We start from the raw sequence: 7,843 nt of genomic DNA, 5'->3' as shown, positions 1-7,843 counted from the left end.
AATAATGGAGGAGAGCTAAACTCTTAAAGTTTTTATTCTGCTGTTTCTTTTCTCATACACAAGGTATACGTGCATAGGAAATGTCAAGCATTTTTATATTCACCAATTTAAAAATACAAAGCAGTTTTAAAATATCAAAATAACGTTACTTCAATTTTTGTAGCTAGCCAATTATTGAGTTTACTTTCCATTTCCATCACCAGTAAGTACATACTTTTGAGTCAGCTAATTCAGTTTAACAGTATTAGCATTTCCTAGTTGAAAGCACAATTGTCTCTTTCAACCATCCAGTACAAAGAATCAACTTTACAAGATCCTTATTATAAGGATTCCTGGATCATGGGACTCAACTATAGCTGTAAAATCTTTAGAAGAATTTTTTACTACATTCTCTTGGATGAAATCTGGAGTGTTACAGATATGCTGCTGAACCAAATAGTTGTTAAAACAAAATAAAGATACAGCACAGGTCACAAACCTAGGTCCAAGTCCAAAGTCACTTTTCCGGCTGCTCCCTACATTATCCTGTCTCTTAAAATCTAATCTCAGCCTACACACTGGGAGACAATTTTGGGGAACAATATATCTGGTAAGGGCCTTATGTCCAAAACATATAAAACATTACAACTTAATGACAAAAAGACAAACTGAACAGATGTTTCATCAGAGAGGATATTCAAATGGCCAAAATGCACATGAAAAGACTCTCAACATCGTTAGCCATTACCCGTACCCTTTGCTGTTGAGTGGATTCTGACTCATAGCGACCCTACGAGACAGAGTAGAACTGCCCCATAGTGTTTCCAAGGAGCAGCTGGTAGATTTGAACTGCTGACCTTTTTGTTATCAGCCGAGCTTTTAACCACTGCACCACCAGGGTTCCCATTAGCTATTACCAAAACCCAAAAGCCAAATCCATCACCGTGGAGTCAATTCTGACTCATATCAAAACTGCAGTGGGATGCCATCTCACCCCCATTAGAATCGAAATGATGGTAAAAAAACAGCAGGTATTGGCCAGGTTGTGGAGGGGCAGTAGTCCTCATCCATTGCTGATGGGAATGTGGGGTGGTGCAACCACTGTGGAAGACAGTTCCTCACAAAGGTGAGCATGGAACTGCCATGTGACTCAGCTATTCTACCCTTGGGTATACACCCAGGAGACTTGAGGGAGGTGATAAGAACAGACGCAGGTACACCAATGTTCATTGCGGCACTGTTCAGGATGGCCAAAACGTGGAGACAACCTAAAAGGTCTGTCGACAGATTAACAGATGAACAGGATGTGGTATGTGCATGCAGTGGTGTACTGGTTGGCCATGGAGAGAGGTGAAGTCCTGGCGCATGCCGCAACTTGGACTTTGAATACATTGTGCCAAGTGAAATGGGTCAGTCGCAAAAGGACAAATACCATATGATCTCAGTTATATGAAAAAAGCAAATAGAGACTAAAGATTATTGGTGGTTATCAGGGGTAAAGGGGAGGGGACAGGGGAGTTTTTCCTTAGGTGGCAGTGAGTTTACGTTAACGGTGGAGGCATAGTTTGGGAGAAGATGGTGAGAATGGTTGTACAGCTTGAGGAATGTGGTCTCATGTCACTGAATTGTCAACGTTGGAATTGTAAAATTGGTTTCTGTTTTGTTGCATATATTTTCACCACAATAAAAAAAAAAAAAAATCTCATCTCCAAAAAAAAGACAGCACAGGGCTATAAACCACTCACTATGTGGATGTCAGCAAATCTATCCTGGTTGTCCAATATTAACCCAGGATACTGTCCTCTTAGAAGGATCATTGAAAAAATTTTGAAGGTATTTTTAAATTGCTTTCTTGGACAAAAGGCATATAATTTAACAGAAATGGTTTTTAACCTCCACTGTATATTTCGTGAAAGAGAGGAAAAGTGATCTTTTTTTTTTTAAGGATTAAACTTGGCAACGTTAGGAGCTAATTTTAAGCATTTTTATTATGTTTAATTGGAAAATTTGCGTGTATCTAGCATTTGTCAAACCATGCCTGCATTTCATCTTCAGCATGTTGGGCTAGTCTGCTTTCTATTTAATCCACCTAGTGACGGTCCCTGAGTAGCATAAACGGTTGGCTGGTAACCTAAAGGTTGGCAGTTTGAACCCACTCACTGGCACTGTGGAAGAAAAGTCCTGGTGATCTGGTTGTTAAGATTACAGCCAAGAAAACCCTATAGGGCAGTTCTACTCTGTAATACATGGACTTACCATAAGTTGACACCTGTAATCTTCTCTAGAGGAAAACAGAAGAATGCTGGCTCTGTGAAACTATCAAGGTCTGTCTTTTTTGGAGTACCTGGGTGGAGCAAACGGTTAAGTGCTCGACTACAAGCTTAAAGGTTGGCAGTTTAAACCCACCCAGAGGCACGTTGGAAGATAGCCCTGGCCATCTGCTTCAGAAAGGTCACAGCCTTGAAAACCCTATGCAGCACAGTTCTACTCTGCACACATGGGGTGTCAACACAAGCTGTAATCAACGGCAACTAACAGTGATGTTCACTGCAGAGACACAATCCATATACAGGCATATATGACTTGGAACAAGTTCTTTATGTGTCAGGGGAACTAACGTATACACTGACTATATAGGAATGATGGGGTTGTTGGGGATGGGGGTGAGGAGAAAACTGCATTCTGTCCAAACTCTACTTCAGTGGAGCTAATGTGTAAAATTTAAACCAAACAAGAATGGCTCCAAAATCTATACACAATGCTACTTCCATTTATCCCATTTGAATGCAAAATTATACTTAAACTGATAATTTTCTAAATGTTTTGTAGATTTGAGGAAGGAGAAACATATTTTACATGTCCCAGAATGCTTCAAAACTTTTTCTGCTGGCTTCCAATCTGCCAAGTAGGCTGATGAGCAAAGTCCTAAAGTAAGTGACAGTTCTTTGGGTCTAGAGACACTCAGCCAACACAGGAAAAAAAACTAGCTTTGGATTCAGCCAATTTTCTTTCAATTAACATGGAAAATCACATTCTTCGTCAGCAAATATCTTTTAGAAAAAGTATACCACAAACACATTTGGAAAACACATTTTAAGTATGTTTAAACAGTTATTTAGATAATGCACAGAGCTATACCAAGGGAATAGGTCTTTAAAAAAAAAAGAACGACCACCAAGTGAACAGAGACATACCAAGTCCCCCCCTCATACAAGATTTCTTTTGATAGAACTTTTCTCTATGGCAACAAAGGAGCTGGAATGGGCTTGTAAGCAGATTGATTTTACCAAACTGGACATCCTAACAGAATTCCCTGTGTATGAGGTAAATATGTACACATGCTCCTTTCAAGGAGTGATAATCCACCACAGACTATCTCCAGTTTAGACATTACTGAAGTGCTTGACTGCTAAAAATATCAAGATGAGTTAAACACAAAAAAGCAGAAATTCGCTTTACAACTCTGTTGATCCTTTTTCTAAATTTTGATGCTAAAAATTCTTATTCTTAGCTGTTTTGTTTCCTCAGGATCACCCAGGGCTCAAATTCACTGATTAAGTATTTAAACATGAGATTTTATAGCCAAGTAAGTTTAAAAATTCTAGTCTGATTTTTCTGACCTCTGCCCCAACTACTGAAATAAAGCAAATTTTCTTTCTAATCACATTACAATAAAATAGTTGCTAAGTTGTGATGTCTTTCCACAAAGATCTCCAGAGAGAAGTATGATGACTTGTCCTCCTAGCCACGCAATCAGTTAATAAAACTGTAGAAATCAGAGCTCTGGTGTCCTGATTGCTGGTACAGTCCTCTTTTCATGACACTGTGCCATGTTGCTTACAAGTTTTGGAAAACACATATCCTTAGCACGTGTTTGTTGTTGGGGATGTGGTGAAGGGGTTGGACTAACAGTAACAGGGCCGAGAAATTCAAGTTACCCAGGAGATGGGAGCAGTTACTGCACTAAAAGCTTTACAATAGTAAAAAGGCTGGACATCATAGGAATTTCCATAGAAAAACATTAAAATACTTTGAACCTACTAACAAACACATTAGTAATAACTGACAATCTTGCCAGAAAGCCCTTCTTGGGCACTCCATATATTGACTTTTTGGCACATCTTATTAAAATAGCATACTAGCATTGATACATTAAAAAACAAAACACATAATTGCCATATGCAGAGTTGTGTTGCTTGTTCAGTCCCCAAAATGAAAAGTAGCAGATAATATGTAGCCAAGGCCACATCATTCCTGTTTTCTTTTGCAAAGCACCCAAATGCAAAGCATTATTTTTCTCTTCTTCATACTTAGCACCAAAAGGAAGGAAGAGATAAAGGAGGAGGCTGCCAGTTTTGAGTAGCAGCCACTACAGCCTGCTCATGCTGTCAGAGTTCCAACAGCTGGGCCAAAATTCCCATGCATAGATCCTGTATCATTAAGCCCATCTTTCCTTAGGTGTTCATTTTTTAAATGGAACATAAAACACATTAATAACTTTTAGAATACTAGTATACTGCAGCTTGCATGGTGAAACAATTTGTTTCTAAAACATTAATGTCCATATGTTATTTTCTAATATAAAGGGGTGCGTAAGTGCACCACACATCCAAAACATTACAAGTGGTATAATTTGCTCCTCCATGGCAGGAGAGCTTGTTAGAAGTCCAATACTTTCAAAGGTAAATAAAATCTTATCACACTCTCAAATAGTTCCAATATTTCTAACTCCCAGGCCATCAAAATATCCTCTTCACCCCCACTGTTTTGCACCCAAAATTCACTGCACTCATTGTTTCATAAAATTCATGGTTTATGAAATGTGTAAGACAAAAATTATTTCAAATAATTTTTAAACCAATACTCTAATTTCACCCCCTTAGTGAGATACATGTTTTAACAATAAAAAGGATCACAAAGAAATTTTGCACTTAGTAAGTTTATTGTTGGTAGTGATATTGGTGTAATAATTCTGAAATAATTTCACATGTCTTCTACGATCTCACCGTGGGAGAAGAAAGATACAAATATGGAACAGGGAGGGGTGAGAAAAATTAGTGTTAGATTTGAAATGGAAATATCAGAATGAACTCATGATTTATAAAAATGTTTCCTCTGTTTCCTGAAATGGACTAGAAGCAATGACACCCCAGTAGCATCCAGATCTTGATTTCCAAATACCATCCTCCACCAGAAGAAACCAGGGCTCCTTGAAGAAACAGCCAATTCCAAGTCAGGACAGGAGAAGTACATGATAAACCTAAAATATCTTGTTATGGCAAAAACAAGAAGTGCTCAAAGACTGATGTTAGGTGCTGCTGAGTCGGTTCCGACTCATAGTGATCCTGTGTGCAACAGAACTGAACGTTTCGCAGTCCTGTGACATCCTCATAATAGTTATGCTTGAGCCCTTTGTTGCAGCCACTGTGTCAATCCATCTCACTGAGGGTCTTCCTCTTTTTTGCTGACCCTCCACTTTACCAAGCATGATGTCATTCTCCAGGGACTGGTCCCTCCTGTCTGATAGGCACAGGTCAAAATGACCCATTTATTACCTTAAAAGTGTTCACTGGCCAAATTTAGAACAATTAGAGTAATGAGACAGAATTTTAAAAAAGAATGCATGAGCTCACAGTGATACTCAAAAAGAGGGTAGGGGGAGGAAAAAGGTTACTTATTTGTAGAATGCCAGCTTATAAATGTAGAAGGAAAGCTAGATTTAGAAAATCCCCTTTTGCACCCACCAATGTAATGAAATAATTGATTTAGACGATTATCATTGAAGGTTAAAATCACTGAGTGAACAGGATATCCAAATGGTCTCCAAGTATCTCCTCCCAGATTACTTAAAGAAATTTTTACAATGGAAAGATCTGACAGACACCAAATGATCAAATTAATATCAGCAATGTGACAAGCTAACATTATGTGGCTTCCTGATGTGATGCAATGAATGGGACATAAAACATGCCATCTATGTAGCCTCCTACCAAGATGCTGGACTTGAACCCGTCGTAAGGAAACAATCAGACAATCCAGATTTCTACAGGCTAACTGGCCTGATTTTTCAAACATGTCAATCTCGTAAGAAATTTTAAAAAGGGCAGGAGAATTGTTCTTAAAAAAAAGAAAGACTACACAGATAACATGACAACCAAATGCCATGGGTTTGGATCCTAGATTAAAAAACAAGCAGAAAAAAACAAAACAAATATATAAAGAACATTTTGGGGATAATTGTGAATATGAACATCAGATAATTAGATAATTCTCTGTCAATGCTAAATTCCTTGGATGTGATTACCGTAGTATGGTCATGTAGGAGAATGTCCTTATTTTTAAGAGGTACATGCTGAAGTAGTAGTGGGTGAAGTTTGATGCCACTTCTTTCAAAAGAAATGTGCTTACATAGAGATAAAGCAAATGTGGCAAAATAATTGCTGAATGTAGGTAAAGGATATATGATTATTTCACTGTACTATGCTTTCAACTTTTCTGTAAATGTGAAAAAATTTCAAAATAAAAAGCTGGAGGTTAAAAAAAAAATTAAGGAAATAAGCTTACAGATACCATGAGGGTCATTTGGGAACTTTAGCAAAGTGGAGCATCCTGCTCTCAATTTTAACCAAACCCAGTGAAAAAACAGAAGTACTTATAGTCCAAACTGAGGAATCAAGATGACAAATTCCTAAACCTCCTCTTGCCTATTCAGACATGTAGCTGGCAAGTGGTATAAAGGAGCCAGTAAATGGGTTCTCATGTACCTTAATCCATTTTATCAGCAAAAGACATAAAATGAAAACAAAAGGCAAACATTTTTCCCTTCTTCTAAATTACAATTCTAAGAGGAGCGGAGGATTGGCAGAAAAAATTTTTTTTTTTTAAATGCATAGTCTTATTTTGTAAAGAGTTGGCAGAATGATGAAACTAGATGTTTTCTCCCCTAAATCTAATAAATAAATATTTCTAATTAGGTATATACAATTAGACGAGAGTCCAGATTATTTAAAAATTTCCCTGAGAGAAGCATACCACCAGTGTGGTGTTTTATCTTTTAATTAAAAACAAAAAAAATTATCCCACCAAGATTTCTTTTGAGCTTATTTTCTAATGTTACACATGGAATAAGCACACATGGTTAATTTTGCTATCAGCACATAAAATGTTCCCTTAAATATTCAGCATTCTCTACCTTAAAAGCTCTCAAAAATTCAGTTGCAGCTCAAATGCTGCTGGCAGAATGCTAAGTACAGTGCTGGAGTTACTGTACAGCCATTAAATCTGAAAAAGTATTTTTACTCCACTGGTCATGAATTTATGTTAAATTTTAAAATTAGCCATCCATTCCCACTAATTCCCTCTGAAATCCCAAACAAATGCGGCAAAGTTAATGACTACATGGTGGGATAATCATTCAAATTTTTTAATCTCCCTTAACACATTATATTAACATTCATATAGCAAGGCATTCCATTCACAAATATTACAGTTTGTTAAAAACTTCACACACATACCCCCAAAAGTCTACACCAGATTCAGTCACTTTACTAAATCATTAAAATAATAAAAGTAATGAAAACATTATCATAATTCCCTTAAAGCGATAAAGGTCTGAGGCACTCTGGGAAAGATGTTCTCTTACAAGTATAATGTGTCAGTGGTATCAGATTATATTACAAGAGAGTCATCAGGCATCCAGTAATCAAGTACACGCTAATGAAAATGACTTTAGGGTCTGATATGTCTTCATCAGATACTCTCCTATTTGGACTGAAATACTGAAAGGAATGCAAGTACTGGGCAGCTGAGGTCACTTCTAATGAGGTTCCTAACTATGTAAAGGTGAGGTGTGTTTTCTGTATAC

This window comes from Trichechus manatus, unplaced genomic scaffold, assembly GCF_000243295.1.
Source record: "Trichechus manatus latirostris isolate Lorelei unplaced genomic scaffold, TriManLat1.0 scaffold00291, whole genome shotgun sequence".
Taxonomy (NCBI): Eukaryota; Metazoa; Chordata; class Mammalia; order Sirenia; family Trichechidae; genus Trichechus; species Trichechus manatus.
This window is presented reverse-complemented; position numbering follows the sequence as displayed.